The sequence below is a fragment of the Rana temporaria genome, chromosome 6 (genome assembly GCF_905171775.1).
Source record: "Rana temporaria chromosome 6, aRanTem1.1, whole genome shotgun sequence".
In the NCBI taxonomy this organism is placed as follows: domain Eukaryota; kingdom Metazoa; phylum Chordata; class Amphibia; order Anura; family Ranidae; genus Rana; species Rana temporaria.
The window spans coordinates 100,905,205-100,922,084 of NC_053494.1; the positions used below are offsets into that span (position 1 = coordinate 100,905,205).

General features: G+C 42.0%; 1 protein-coding gene across 2 annotated transcripts in view; it reads right to left on the reverse strand.

The window, feature by feature from the left end:
* Nucleotides 1-16,880, reverse strand: part of TMEFF2 (transmembrane protein with EGF like and two follistatin like domains 2) — a 909,969-nt gene that overhangs the window by 270,759 nt on the left and 622,330 nt on the right. The window lies entirely within an intron of this gene.

The following is a 16,880-nucleotide window of genomic DNA, read 5'->3' on the forward strand; positions in this document are numbered from 1 at the left end:
TTCCTGTTCAGCTATGGGGCAGGAAGTGAAGGGAAATCTCTGCAATGGGACAGGGATGGTAAAAAATAAACTGACAGGGGCTATAACCCTCCCTTACTCTATCCAAAATGAAAAAAAAAAGTGTTGCCTATAGTTCTACTTTAAGCACACATTTCTGATAATTTTATGGAGAGGACTGATAAAATATAACCGTGCCAATGGTGCAGCAAAAAACATATAGCATAGTGAGGAAGGTTTGTGGTCCAGGATGATAGGGCAGTCAAAATTAGAAGCAGCACCCCCCCACCCACAGTTGCAGAATGCCGTCCTCCCACATACCGGAAGCAGTGCAGCCCAGTCTGCCCCATCATAACAGTGTAGCACAAGCCGGCGGGGACTCTTTCTGTGCTGCCCCCATGCAAAGTGCTGCCCTAGGCCAGTATACAGCATTGCAGTGTTGCGTGATAAGGCCTAATACTCCAGCTGGGGCTACATTCATTTTATGTAATTTTGGGAGATCAAACAGGAACTGGGTTTAATTCCAAGCTCTTTTTCTATAAATCAGGTCTTAACGAGCTCTAGCCAGTTTCAAATATTTCTGTGGGATGCCTATCAATGCATCAATTAGTTGATGTATAAGCACCTATGGAGTTGGCTGGCATTTGTACTGTACTGTGTCCAGCTGATTCAGGGAACGCATACAGAGCAGGTGCACTGCTGGTCTTTTAGACGCCTACATAAAAGTTTGCACTTTAATTTACTGTAAACTGCAGGGAAGGACAGGAAAGATAGACAAAAATGTATTGTGTAATTATATTAACAGTGTTATTATATATCCCTTCTAGAAAAAGTGGCACCAACACACATTACTTTATGTTTTTGTTTATATAAACCACACATATTAATATTAAAATTTCAATTTAACCACTTAAGGACCCGCTCATGTATATATACGTCCTGTTTTTAAAGATGGATATCTCGGTAACGGCAGCAGCTGCTGCCACAACCGAGATATCCATCTTTTCACCATCAAAAACGTTGAAAAAAGCTGAAAAAAAGTTGAAAAACTCACTGCAGAGCTACTGCCGTTTTTATAATATTATTTTCACGTCCAGTGTGCATGAGGCCTTAATAGAGTCTTTGCTAAAAGAGAAACATGAACATAATCATTGTTGTCTTTTCATTCTGACAATAGTTATCACCTGGCTGTCACGCTGACTCCTTGGCTTAGTCAACACAGAACAAGCTTGCGGATATAGACTTCTGACTTTGAGCCCTGGTTCACACTGGGCTGCGGGAGTGAAGCCGTGCGAGTTCAGCTGAACTCACACGGCTTCACTCCCGCTGGCAGTCTCGATTTCGGCCGCGATTTAAGAGACATCTGTGCAGGATTCTGCACAGATGTCTATGTAAATCGTGGCCCGAAATCGCAAAAAGTAGTACAGGAACTACTTTTTGAAATCGGTGCAGCGCCGCAGATGCGGCGTCGCACCGATTAGGACAGTGTCATTGCCGACAATTGCCGGCAAATGCCGCCGATTTGAGATGCGATTTCACATGTGAAATCGCATCTCAAATCGAAGGAAATCATACCCAGTGTGAACCTGGCCTAATCTTGTCTTTCTATGGTCCAGATCAATAATGCCAAAGGATCAGCATCACAACAGCCAACCAACTAGCATTTCCAGAAGTAAGTAAACAATGTACAATTTTATTCTAAAGCAAATCTTTACTTGCTATTCATACATGTAACAATAAATTGCTGACCACCCATACATGATGTCATCGAATCTAGTATTAGGTTTGACTGTAAATTAATGAGGACAAGCTTTGCCATTTCTGTGAATGTTGTTTTATGTCTAACCTCTAAGTAATGCAAAACCTAGTTTAATGAAATTTATCGGACCATAATTAATCAAGAAAATAAAACCATATTATTTTGCTGTCCTTGTTACATATCTAATATTACACTCATCTAGCACATTGTGTTATCAATTAATGAGGTTTATACTTTATACATTACCTTTTATGCAGTGCAGTTGCTTTTGAAAATCATTCTGGGCAAAGTACATTATCATACAGTAAGTTATTCAGTTTGATAGTGTAGCATTAACATATTTGTAACATTTACATAGCATTCCCTAAGGCAGAGGTTTGCATTGCAATGACATTTTAGCAGTAATCTGTAATCAAAAATAAAAGGGCTGCTATAGAGTTGGGCTGTTTGAAGATTTAATTCTGCAGAACAAACAATGCACTGTATAAAATATAACAATGATAATAGCAGTATCCATACATCACGAGTCACAATGATGTCAATTAAAATCAGAATCTTATATACAGTATCTGGTTTACAGGTTTCTAAAAATACACATATACAATACTATACTTGTGGAAATGAAGTATAAGCAAAAAAAAAAATAACCATACAAAACAAGTAATTATGTAATCTATTTGTAAAGTTTATTTGAGGTAGTGTCCATGTACTTCACCCCTGCTATTTGGCTCCAGTACAAGGTAGTAAAGTTTTATATTGGATTGACATGGCTTAATACATCATTTGTCTAGTCTGCAGGTTTTTCATCAATATATAAACTATATTTTCAAAAGTATTGGGACACCCACCGCTACACACGCATGAGCTTTAATGGCATCCCAGCATGTCAGGAATCAGGAATCAGACTGAGGCACAAGTGCAGTAAAAATCACACTTTAATAAAATGGTAAAATGGTAGAAACAGAGCAAACATAGTCAAAACATAGCCAGAGTTCGGTAACCAGGACAGGTAATCAGAACAAGCCAGAGAAACAGGAGTCCAGAGATCAGCGAAGTTGGGTTCAGCAAACAGGATCAGGAACCAGAAGGGAAGTCAGCCAAACAAAAGTCTTTCACAGGTAAACACAGCAGAGAGAGTCAGGATATGCTGACCAAGGCAAAGGCACAGAAGGCTGTCCACAAGGTTTAGGAATGTGTCTATGGGAATGTTTGACCATTCTTCCAGAAACGCATTTGTGAAGTCAGGCACCGATGTGGATGAGAAGGCCTGGCTCACAGTCTCTGCTCTAATTCATCCCAAAGGTGTTCTATCAGGTTGAGGTCTGTGTAGGCTGCTTGTAGGCAGCTTGCTGTGGGGGCATTTGTCAGGAGGGAGGGGCCAGGAGAGCCGAAGAGGGACCTGAGAAGAGGAGGATCTGGGCTGCTATATGCAAAACCGCATTGAGGGCCAAGAAGTCTACAAGGTTGGAGTATGCCCTATATGACCTATTAGTTTATTAGGTCATACTCAAACTTTACCTTGTAGGCTTCCTGGCCCTCAGGGAATAGTAATATCCTAATCCGAGTGGAGGCATACAGTCCCAAAATTAGGTATGTAATTATTGGTTTGTCAATATTGGGCAATACATTGTATTTTGCAGAAGTACCAATTATTATAATTATATATTGTTTTAACCGCTTGACAACCGGCTCACGCCGATATACATCAGCAGAATGGCACGGCTGGGCAGATCGACGTATATAAACATCGCCTTTATACTCGCTCAGATAAAAAAAAATTATGTATGCATTCTTTATTTAAAGTAAAAGGTTTTTATTTTTATAACAAGAAATTACAATCCAAAACAAGTACAGCAAAGTATGAATTATCTCACATCAGCTGTAACAAAAAACAAAACAAAATTCTCGGTTGAATGTAAGACATATGACCCAGGTGCCATAGTAGTAAAGGTCCAGATGTGTAGTAACCAATAATAGAAATTACTTAGTGGACCAACGGCAGCAGCAGTAGACAACGCAGGCGACTGCACCTATTCATTAAAAAGGCAACCCCTCTTCACTTCACATACACAGAAAAGGATAGTAGGAAGTACATTGGAAAAGAGAAAAAGGGAAAGAACCAAGATTCAGCCTGCTGCCTGCCTAAGCTCCAGCATAGGGAGTGATATAGGACCTTGTATAAGTAAGACATCCTGAAGGCACCCTGCTCCTGCACATGAACACCCCACAGCTTACCGGCACCATCCCATTCCGTCTCACTGCTGTGAGGATAGAGGAGGTAAATAGTCCACAGGATGCACTTAAATTCAGCTGTGCAAAAATACTTGAGCCAATAAAACCAATAAAAACAAAGCACTAGCCAAGCTCTCCAAATATCATATAGCCTCAACCTTACAGAACCAATGCATCAAGGAGGGCACCCACTGTGGATTTGCATAATGCAGGAACACATGATTGGGCCCCATTGACTAAGTGTCTCACCACTGACTTCTTGTACACCTTCACATCAGGGTAGTAGATAGAAAACAGGTGTGTAAGGTAATCGAGTGTCCTCAAATTTCTGCACAATTTCTATACAATGGCAATTCTACACAATTCCAGAAGGGCTGAAGATCAGAGCATACCAAAAAGATGTGTAGCATATCTCCCCTGTCTGACTCACGGCGCCAACAATGGTCCGATATTTAGGGGTACATTCGGTTTTATGTGGCGTTTGCAGGACTACCTCATCATAATTTTGTAACCAGCTTCCTGGTACGTATTACTGATGGAAGATTTGTATGAGAGAGTTAAGAATATTGAACACTCTGCCAAGGGCAGCCTGATTTGAAGGTCCATGTCATCCAGAAATGTAGGCAATCGGTGTCAAGTTTCAGGGAGCAGCAATTTGTAGGTGAAGGAGAGAGTATATCTGAGCGAGTCATGCAAGCAGCATTCCCGTTCAAAGGTGGTCAACAGTTGTGCATGTGAAGAAGCATCTGGTATTGATTTCAGGAAATGGGAGAGATGATGTAGTTGAAAACCACTAAGGCCTGTGAAACATCAGCCATAAAAATATACTTAACTCCAGTTATTTCTGATTTTATATCAAATTTATTAGGTCACATAGATTACATCTGTATAAACAGCCCAGAATAAGTTGTTAAAAACCTGTATACCAATAAAGCAAGTAGTATCATTTCAATGTTAAAATGTGTGGAGTATAGTGAAGTGGAGTCTTATTGTATAAGGCAGTGGTGTCCAAACTTTTTTCAAAGAGGGCCAGATTTGTGTGAGGGTCGACCATTTTGCCTGACATTCTTTGAACCATTAAAATTTGGTCTAAGTTTGTTAGTTCGAGCACTAATACACTACCCAACAAGAATTCTTGCCTTTGTGGCTGTGTGTGAGTAAAGAGATGAGCTTGGGCACATTATTTGGATATACCGTATTTATTGGCGTATAACACACACCTTCACTTTAAGAGCGAAGTTTCAGGGAAAAAAATAAAATTTTAAATAAAGAACTGTGAAGCACAATAAGGGTCAGTGCCCATCTGCAGCCTCACAAGTGCCCATCTGCAGACCCACCATTGCCATGAATGAAGCATTCCCAATTGCCAGGAATGCAGCACCCACCATTGCTAGGATTGCAGCACCCACCATTGCCAGGAATGCAGCACCCACCATTGCCAGGAATGCACCACAATTTCCAGGAATGCTCTCACCATTGCCAGGAATGCTCTCACCATTGGCAGGAATGCACCCACCATTGCCAGGAATGCACCCACCATTGGAAAATTCTTATGTGTGTGTACGGCGCTTGCCCCGCCTCCTCCCTGTCCCCTCCAAGGCATATACATCTTTTGTGGCCCCAGCGCTGGGAGATCGTCGGGGGCCACAAAAGATATATATGTCCAAATAACCAGTCGGCCATTCAAAACTGGAACGCGGGCCGGACATGCCTGGTATAAGGCATTACAAACCCATCAAACAGTTATTTAGGGCATAAGTCTGTTATCTAATGTACCTACAGTATACGATCATTGGTATCCTTGCTAAATCTATTAACCTTGTTACGTCTTTTTTTCATTTACAACAGAGGGAAAACATCCCATACATTATCCCATACATAATAGTATTATTTACAAAAATATATTTATTAGTAAAAGAATATTAAAGTTTGGAAAATAAAATAACTGCAATAATTTTGTTTGTTGTCTTAATCCTTAATATTGTAATGCACATGCTATATAAAAATTAATAAGGAGGCTTTGAAAATTGGATAGTAGGCAATTAACGTGACTGGCATCCAATCTAGAAACTGGCCTGACAGTTTAGCTATCAAATTTCATATCATGTTATGGGTCAATGCAAAAGTTAATTACTGGATTTTTATCAGGGATTTCTGGATTTAAAAACAACACATGGTATATGCTCAGTGAACACATATTTTGAGTTATTAAAGCAGTATTTAAAAGTAACTTTTTAATGTGATTTTCATAACTCAACATTCATGCTTTTGTTATATTTTTATAACTGTGTTAGACATTAAAATTTTTAAGCCACTACAAAGGTAGTGTATTTGCTGCTACCATCACTATACACTGCACCGCCTTCATGTACTGATTTGTTTTCTTTTATCGTTTATAATAGGATGATTCACAAATAATTTGGATGTGCTTGCACACAGTATATGTGGCTAGATGTTACCATTATAAATCATCTTGGATGGAATGTTTTAGCCTGTGTTTTTCATTTTCATTCAGTAAAATTTATGGGCCAGATTCAGAGAACACTTACGCTGGCGTATCTACAGATACGCAGCGTAAGTGTCCAGATGTGCCGTTGTATCTATGCGCCTGATTCCTAACACTAGAAGCGCCTGAAATATGGCTTCAGCCGTCCGACGTAAGTTGCCGTACGCCGTCGTATCTTGGGTGCATATTTACGCTGGCCGCAAGGGGCGTTTCCGTAGATTTACGCGTCGAATATGCATATTACCTAGATACGCCAATTTACGAAAGTACTTGCGCCCGTCGGATTTAGCTAGGCCGTTTACGTAAGGCTTACGTCCGGCGTAAAGTTACCCCTGCTATATGAGGCGCAGGTAATGCAAAGTCGGAACAAACGTATCTTTTTACGTCCTTTACGTAAGTCGTACGTGAATGGGGCTGGGCGTAGGTTACGTTCACGTCGTTGCCATTGAGCCGTCGTATCTTAGGGCGTAAATTCTACGTGATTCTGACTATGCGCGCGCATGCGCCGTTCATACGGCGCTTCATTTACATGGGGTCACGATTCATTATAATACAACACGCCCAATACCAGCCTACTTTAAATTACGCGTGCTTACGCCGTGCTTTGTGAATACTGTACTTGCCTCTCTATGTTACGTCGGCGTAGCGCATATGAGTTGCGCTACGCCCGCACAGAGATACGCTGATCTCTGTGAATCTGGCCCTATGTTTTTTATATAAATGTAAATTGTTGTGCCTGTAAAATCCCTACCAGCCAATATACACTTGAGGAACAACAGACAACCAGAAGATTGTGGGATAACAAAATAGGACATACATATTACACACACATACTCATGAGTCCCCAAGGGTTCAAGGCTTCCAAGCATGCGTCAACTTGATTCTGAGCATGCGTGGATTTTTAACCGATGGACGTGCCTACAAACGATCGTAAGAGTTATGCCGCGTACACACGATCGGTGTGTACGCGGCATAACTCTTACGATCGTTTGTAGGCACGTCCATCGGTCCATCAGACCGCTCTCATCGGTTTGAGAGCGGTCTGATGGACCGTTTTCATCTGACCAAACCTATCGTGTGTGGGCCCCATCGTTATTTATCCATAGGTTAAAAAAAAATCAATCTTGTTTTAAATTTAACAGATGGATACCTAACCGATAGAAAAAAAAATGATCGTTTGTAGGCACGTCCATCGGTTAAAAATCCAGGCATGCTCAGAATCAAGTCGACGCATGCTTGGAAGCATTGAACTTTGTTTTTTTCAGCACGTCGTTGTGTTTTACGTCACCGCGTTTTGACACAATCGTTTTTTTAACCGATGGTGTGTAGGCATGACTGACCATCAGTCAGCTTCATCGGTTAACAGATGGAAAAATCCATCAGACCGTTCTCATCGGTTTGACCGATCGTGTGTACACGGCATTAGGGCAAACAATGCCCTGTTTCGTTTGTGGCAGAACTCTTGATTATGGCAAACGTTTGGCCCCCTGAACCGCAAACCCTGTACTTTACTGTGTATAGAACCTGCTGCAGCAAAACTGATATACAGTATATAACGGGAAAAAATGATATTCAAATTGATTTTCTCTGCAAGCTTTCTTTATTTTGTAAACAACTGCTTGGGAAGCCAGTCTGTATGATGAGGCCACACTTAAAGCGGGGGTTCACCCTATATAAAAAAAAAAACAATTTTCCCTCTAGTATTAAATTCGGCATAGTAGCGCGAGCTACAGTATGCCTGTCTGTATTTTTTTATCCCCGTACTCACTGTGCAATTGGATATTGAAGATTCCGGGGAATGGGCGTTCCTATGGAGAGGGAAGGTGATTGACGGCCGGCCCTGGCACGTCACGCTTCTCCGGAAATAGCCGAAATAGGCTTGGCTCTTCACGGCGCCTGCGCATAGCCTGTGCGCAGGCGCTGTGAAGAGCCGAGACCTACTCCGGCTGTCTTCGGGGAGCGTGACGTGCCAGAGCCGGCCGTCAATCACCCTCCCTCTTGCTAGGAACGCCCATTCCCCGCGGCAGACGGAATCGTCTATGTACGATATAACAGTGAGTATGGGGATAAAAAAATTAAGACCGGCATACTGTAGCTCGCGCTACTATGCCGAATTTTATGCTGAAATGTTGGTAATGAGGGTGAACCACCGCTTTAAGTGCACTCAGAACAAGATTAGGTGTTTTGGATACATTCTGGTGTCTCTTTGGCAGACTTTGGATGAAAATAACACATTTTTGCACCACAGGGAACAAGCCTTATGTGAAAAAGCCAAATAATAGTACACTCAGACCAAGATTAAAGCGGAGGTTCACCCAAATAACATTTATATAAGACCAAATTCTTTATACTACCAGCATGTACAGTCAACATTTTTTTTTTTTAGGCTGTACATACCTTATAATCTATATTTGCAATCTGGCTTCTGGGTACTTCTCCCACGGGAGTAGGCGTTTCCAAGCTGAGCCACAATGTAATCTGGGCATTCGCCCAGATGATTGATGTCTATCAGAAAATGTTCCCCCCGGCGGATAAGGCCCCGCCCCCCGTATTGCGTAGGCGCGTCACAGAGTTTCTGAAAGGAGCCGAACAGGTAAAGCTGCAAGTCGGCTCTATACGGCGCCTGCGCAGTCAGCTCTACACGGCTCCTAGTCGGTGCGCAGGCGCCGTGTAGAGCCAACTCGCCCCTTTACATGTTTGGCTCCTTTCGGAAACTCTGTGACGCGCCTATGCAATACGGGGGGCGGGGCTTTATCCGCCGGGCGGAACATTTTCTGATAGACATCAATCACATGGGGGCGAACGTCCAGATTAAATTGCAGCTCAGCTTGGAAACACCTAATCCCGTGGGAGAAGTACCCGGAAGCCGGATTGCAAATATAGATTATAAGGTATGTACAGCATAAAAAAAAATATATATATGCCAACTGTAAATGCTGGTAGTATAAAGAATTTGGTCTTATATAAATGTTCTTTGGGTGAACCTCCGCTTTAACAATTTGATTTTAGATAAAGTCTGGTGTCTCTGGTGTTGGGTAAAAGTAACAGGTGCAGAAAAATTGGGCTTTGGGTGTTGGTGGTGCCTTTACACAGTAACCTTATAGTACTCTTGAAAAAAATCAATACATTTTTCTTAACAAAACATACAAAAACAATGTCCAACAATAACCTCAAAAAGAGAAGTTTCAAAATAAATGTTCAAAACTAATTTGGAAATTGCTTTATTCTCTCATATTGCCACCTTTGTCCTCCTCATCTTCCCCTTGTGAAATACAATACATTTTTACACCTTATTAAAACTTCTCCAAGATGTCCAGACAATGCCACATCAATATACCTTTCTGCATTGGCTAGCTGCATGTCCACAGAGACTTATATTCCATACCCCACTTCAGTTTCACCATTACTGTCTTTCCAGTAAGGAATATTTTTGGGTATAGTGGCAAACTCATTCTACCACTGATCTACAGACCAGTGAAAGGAAGAATACATTTCTCAGTGGGATGCTTCAAGAATGAGCAGAGGGCGGAGGGAGCAGGAAATGGCTAGAGGTACTCTTGATGAAAGCAAGAATTGGCCTTTCTGTAGAAAATTTAAAGTATATGCACCTGTCAAATAGGTGCAGAAAAATTGGGCTTTGGGTCTTGGTGGTGCCTTCACACCGTATCCCTATGGAGGTACTCTTGATGAAAGCAATAATTGGCCTTGCTGTAAACATTTTAAATTATATGCACCTGTCAAACAGGTGTGGAACAATTGCTCCTTGGGTGTTAATTGTGACCATAAAACCTATACCAAAACATTTAAATCAAAACCCACACAGCTAGGCAGCCTAGACCAGTGTTTCTCAACTGCAGTCCTCAATGCACCCCAACAGGTCATGTTTTCAGCCTTTCTTTTGCACAGGTGATTTGATCAGTTTCAATGCCCTAGTAATTACCACAGCTGTTTTATCTGAGGGAAAGCCTGAAAACATGACCTGCTGGGGCACCTTGAGGCCTGGAGTTGAGAAAAAATGGCCTAGACAGTCTTGCAGAGATTCCAGATCCCAAAAACATTTAAACAGTGACATTGGTATCTTGATAGCTGCTGCTAATCCAGGACTGAATTAATTTTGATATATGTCAGCCGGTCAATGGACAAGCTCTTTTATTTGTCACAAAACCTCCAGGAGCACTGAATGCCTGTTCAGAATGCATGCTGGATGCAGGAAAGCCCAACAGCTGTATTGCATACTGGGCAACTTCTGGCCAGTGGTTTATTCTCATGACCCAGTAACCCAGTGGCTTGTCTACTGGAAAGCTCTCAATGTCTGTTTTTGCCCCTAGACAATCGTCCACCATATGACAGTGCTAATGGGATGTGTAAGCTGACAGCCCTGGGCACCAAGGACTAAAATGCATCACTTAGGCGGCCCCACTTCTCAACCGCTACTCCTTTGACCAACAGATGCCTCAAAATGATCTTTTCCATGAGATTGTAACCTAACAGAGTCTGGAAAGGTGTTACATAAAGTCCTTTTAAGATGTCCTCAAGATATTTCAATTTGTGTGGGAAGCACAGGGCACTCTGCAAGGGCAGGATAAGCTCCAAGGATTTCCCCTTGAAACAGTGGTCAAGGAGAATTGCAATCCCATAATGATTCTTCTCCATGATGCAAAAAAATTAATGGTGTCCTTTTGCAAGCTTTGAAGAATAAGGGAGCCCATGCCTTGCAAGTTTGTGGGGGCATGAGAATCAGAGTCCTCAAGGTCAACCAAATAGTACTCCCAAGATTTCTGGGGACTGAAAAGCATCTCTTCATTTTTGACTCATGTCTTCCTCTGATTGTATGCCTCCAAAACTGCCAGAATCCTCCTCCTTCACCCTCTCCTCTTGTGTGTTCTGTGGTTCTGTGGTGTTGCAAGAATGGTGTCTGCATAAAGCAGGAATTGAGAGGAAAGTAAGTCCTCCTCTGCAAATTCACAGAAGGGGCCAGAATCCACTAGACAAAAAGGCAGAAGTTGTAAAGTCAGCAATTTGGACAAGCTGAAATTTAGAAGTTGGGCATGTGTGTGGCAGTGAGTATTTTTTCTTTTATGCAGCAGCTGGGGCAGAAACATTTGTCTGCTATATTCTACAGATGGTGGTGTGCTACTAGCAGATGTGTTGCAAGGACCTGGGACACCCTTTGCTATACCATCATCCCTGTCAGGAGGCTGCTTGGAGGTTATGAGATATAGCAGGGGTAGACATGAAAAGTATTGAGGAGCAAAATTGTGTCCCTTTTGTGTGGTTTAAAAGCTCTTGCCAACGGGCTGAGTGGTGGGGGTTAAATGCCTTTGCAAACATGGCACCCAAATGGCTGGTGGTTTTGCCACACTTGATATGCTTGCAGCAGTGATTACAAATTGCAACAGTGCTATCATGTGCAAAAAAAGGTTTACAAAGCTGAGCTGTGGTAAGTGGGCCAGGAGATAACAGCTCCTCAAATCTGATGGATTAGGGTGGCTGCTCGCTACTGCTCCATGATGGCTGCCTCTATAAGACATCCTGCCTCATTGGGGTTATGCCTTCCCCTGACTTTCCTCTTCTGCTCTATCTGTGTAACTGCGGCGGCTGGTCCTTCATTGGTTAAAGAAGGATTGAATATCTGATGTTTGAAACAATTGCTTGGCTGGCCATACTCAGTTTAAATGCTGAACTGGCCAAGATTCAGACCGTTAATGGGCAGGCTGAATGTACCAAGTTGATCATTTGGATGATAACTGGAGATAGCTTTAATGGTAGAAATTGTTAGAGGTATTTGTGGATGTGGATTCCAAGATATTTTAAATTTGTTAGTGGAGAGCTTGGAATTTGCTAGGAGGGCCAGTAAGGGAAATTGTCTACTTTTCCCAGCTTCCAAATAAAGGGTTTATCAAACTTATGCATTATATCTAAAAGGGAGCTTCTAAAATAACTTTTATGCCGCCTACACACGATCAGTTTTCCCGTCGGAAAAAGTCAGATGTGAGCTTTTGGATGGGAATTACGACCGTGGGAATGCTCCATCAGACTTTTTCTGCCGTAATTTCCACCAGCAAAAGTTTGAGAGCAGGTTCTCTATTTTCCCGATGTAAAAAATTCCTAGCAGAAAAAACGTTCGTCTGTATGGAATTCCAACATGCAAAAAAACACGCATGCTCCGAATCAATTTGACGCATGCTCGGAATTGAACTTAATTTTTCTCGGCTTGTTGTAGTGTTGTATGTCGCTGCTTTCTTGATGGCGGAATTTGGTGTGTAAACAATGGGAACAAATATCTGCGCTAACTAAAAGTGAACCAATGTATTATATGAAAAAGCAGCTAGCACAGTCTGTGGATTCAGCAAACAAAAACATGTAAATAAATAGTGCAGCGCTCAAATGATATAAAGTGTCAGTCCAAGTATAAATCAATGCAGGGTAAAGTTGATAGAGCTGACAGAAGACCTCCACCACAGCTTCAGTGTGAACACACCACACCACGTGCTAATAATCTGCTTACCAGATGGTAAAGGCAACAGGCGTTGTAATCATACAATGCAGAGGGTTAACCGGGAAACGATATTCCAAACCAGATGGATCGATCAGCATAACATCAAGAAAATCCAAGACTCGGACAATTGATGGATATATTGTGCAAATACCACATGGAATTAATCAATGAAGAGAACAAAAGCAACAATAGTGAAGCCCGTAAGGTAAAACATACTAAAATTGATTGTAGTCTACTTACAGGTGTACAAAGATCATCATGACATAAAAAATCCGTGGCTCTCAATGTGCTTGTATCAGCCAGCCTGACATGTTTCATCGGAAGTTGGATATCATCAGAGGAATTTGGTGTGACCATGTGTATGCAAGACAAGCTTGAGCGGAATTCCGTCGGAAAAACCATCCAAGGTTTTTCCGACGGGAAAAACGATCATGTGTACGCGGCATTAGAACAATTTTTTAGTAGATCAAGGCATTATCAGTGTACATTCCAGGGAATGCCATAGAATGCCATGGATTATTGGAGATTATTTAATAAAGCATGCTAATTGCTCCATCACTATTGCAAATAGCAGTGGTGAGAGGGGGGAATCCCTGGTGAGTGTCTCTCTGAAGGGGGAGTGAATCAGAGAAATATTTGTATTAGTGCAGTTCCAAGTCATTGGTTTGTCATACAGCAGTTTTGCCCATTTAGAATGTTTTTCTCATAACGTGCATGGTTTCCCAGAGAAAATTACAGTGTGCCAAGTCAAAGGCTTTTGTGAGGTTTATTGACAATATGAGACCACAATATTAAAACTGCCAAGCGATATCGATGTTCATGTACAGTCTTCTAAAGTTAATATGTTAAAGGGGTTGTATACCCTCATGTTTTTTCACCTTAATGCATCCTATGCATTAAGGTGAAAAAAAATCTGACGGCTACTGGCCCCCACAACCCCTCTGTTTTAATTACCTGAGCCCTGGAAAGTCCCGCGTTGAGAATGCGCCGGATCTTTTCCCGGGGATTTTGGCTCTTCATTGGATAGATTGATAGCAGCACAGCCATTGGCTCCCGCTGCTGTCAATCAAATCCAATGACGCGAGCACTGGGCAGAGTCCTGCACTCGGCGGTTATGGACCCTGAATGCAGGACTCGGGAGGAGCACCCACAAGGTAACCCTCTTGGGAGAGCGCTTTCCATAGGGGGTTATCTGAAGTGGGGAGAAGCAGAGAAAGAGCCGCTGAGGGACCCTAGAAAGGATTTTCGGGGCCACTCTGTGAAAAACGAGCTGCACAATGGATGTTATTAAAAAAAAAAAACTATAGTATCACTTTAACTCTTAATGAATAAGTGAATGAATCACAGAGGCCAAGCATCAGGAGAGAATCTTAACTAAAAACTTTACATCACTATTCATTAAGAAATAGGCCTATAGGATGTCCAATGTTTTTATTTTTCCCTGGACTGGGTATAAGGACTATCATGACCTCATTCATAGAATAAGGGGGTTCATAACATTAAAAGGATATTTGAAATGATTTATTACATTGGAGTGGGAAGTTTACTTTGTGTCCTATACCACGTGAGAGGTATACCATCTAAGCCTAGTGTTTTATTAGCTGAAAGGGATAGCAGTGCAATGGTTATCTCCTGTGGAGTAAAAGGGGCATTTCTTCTTGGGATAGGTGAGGGGAATTTACTCCCTGTAAGAAGGTTTGGGATCCTGTTTTAGATAAAGTCAAATTACAAGGCATAAAAACGACACAAAGAAACCACTAATAGCTAATGAGTCTGAATTGAGCTCTCATGTCTCAGATTGTATCCAAGGACTGGATGTAGCTGACAAGCCCACCCATGCCAGGAAAGATTAAGCCTTTCTATTATTGCCTCTGTGCTCATCAAGACGGATAAACTGATAAAGCATTTTTTTTTCTGTATTAGGTCTGTGTGCATGACAAGTGTGTACTGAGCCTTAAACACGTTAGGTATTTTCTCCTCTGAAGGATTGCCACTATTCTTTATTAACTGTCAATAAAAAGTTTTTCTGGAAATCAAGCAGAGTGTGGTGGAAACGCATGTATGCTGCTATATAATTAATATAGAAAAACTCTGTTTCATATTATACATTTGTAAAAACATCCCAGAGAACCTAGAAGCATTTGCTTACCAAATCCTGTGATCTAAATTATAGGCAGTAGCTTTTTTTTTAAATCCAACAAAAGTTTTATTTAGTTTGCAGAGGTACAAGGCATACAGAATCCCTTCGACATATCGGGGACATAAACAAAATAGGCAGTAGCTTAGCAGAAGAGAAAGTTTGGTGGGGAAGTGATCTGATGGAAACTGCTGCATATAGTTAATTTCCAGTACCTTAAAAGGTTCTTGATTGACAAGATAACTACAGGATTTTTCTATTACCAGATGTCAATGTACCGTATTTATCGGCGTATACCACGCACTTTTTTGCCCTGAAAATCAGGGCAAAATCGTATGTGCGCGGTATACGCCAATACCCGCTTTCCCGCGCCGAGTTTGAATACTGCGCCGACATATACCGAGCGCAGTACACTCGGGTATAGTCGGGCAGTCTCGGCTCCTTCCGCGCTCACGTCCTGGACGTACAGGACGTCAGCGCAAGAGTTGCTGAGCCTGCCCGACAATACACAAGTGTACTGCGCTCTGTATATGTCGGCGCAGTATTCAAACTCTGCGCGGGAAACAAGCGGGGAGGACGCGAGGACGCCGCAGAAGGACGCCGGACCCGACGAAGAGGACACCCGAAGCCGCAGACGGACGCCAGACCCGACGAGGCCACCGATGGACGCCACACAAGACACCAAAACTGTAAGTACAAAAAAACTTTTTTCCACAGGAATCCGCTGCAACTTTAGGGGTGCGCGCTATACGCGGGAGCGCACTATAGCCCAATAAATACGGTAATTAAAAGCCTTATACCAGTTTACAAATAGGTGACTCCAACTGAGGAGACTGTACCCCATCCAACATAAGGTCTGGAATAGAATGATATCTTATGATATCCATGGCCTTTTCCGTACCAAACTCTTTTCACATTTTTTTTTTTTCCAGAATAGATTTTATTGAGAGTAAATAACAATACAATAGGATATACAGTACGCACATTAAGTAGGTGATGCAACAAAAAGTGACATTTGCAAAGAATATTGTAGATACAGTACAAGTATTTGAAAATCATATTAAAACAGTTCATTTTATTTTCCCCTTAATGTGTGTCCCCTAGACTGTAGGCGCTAGTGAATATAGGGGAGGTGTACCCTCGAGGGTCCACTATACACCATATCCGTCCTATTAAAGCTAGATTGGGGAGTCTAATTTTGAGGAAAGGGGGGCAACCCCAATCATGCTGTCGCAATGTGGTAAAACCTAGGAACAGGGGTGTGAAATTTCAAAAAGAGACCAGAAGGGACGATCCCCAACCCCGGTCACCCCTAACGGGATCTCGGCTGTGGCTCGGGGATGGGGAGTAAAGAACGAGTGAGGAACATTAAAAAGAATAAAGATAAACATCTGGTCAGTAATCACGTTGAGTGTCTCCCCCCGCTTCCAGTTCCCTGAGCGATAGGGGTCCCGTACACACCTTACAATCAAAAGTAGCTTTCCCAAGGGTCACGTATCCCTTTCAAAGAATTTGTAAATGTAACACACATTTCGCAAGTTCATATAGTCGGTCGTTGCAGACAGAGGTAATAAAGGATGAGGATAGATGAGAAAGAGAGTAGAACAAGATATAGAATGTAACAGCGACCCGTTTACCTAAAAAGTTACATTCATAAAGGAGGTTTTAGAGGATATGTTAGTCAAGTCAGTGAGTAGAGATCTATTCCGTATTGGGTGTAATGGAGTTCTTATATTGAGTCCAGCCTCCC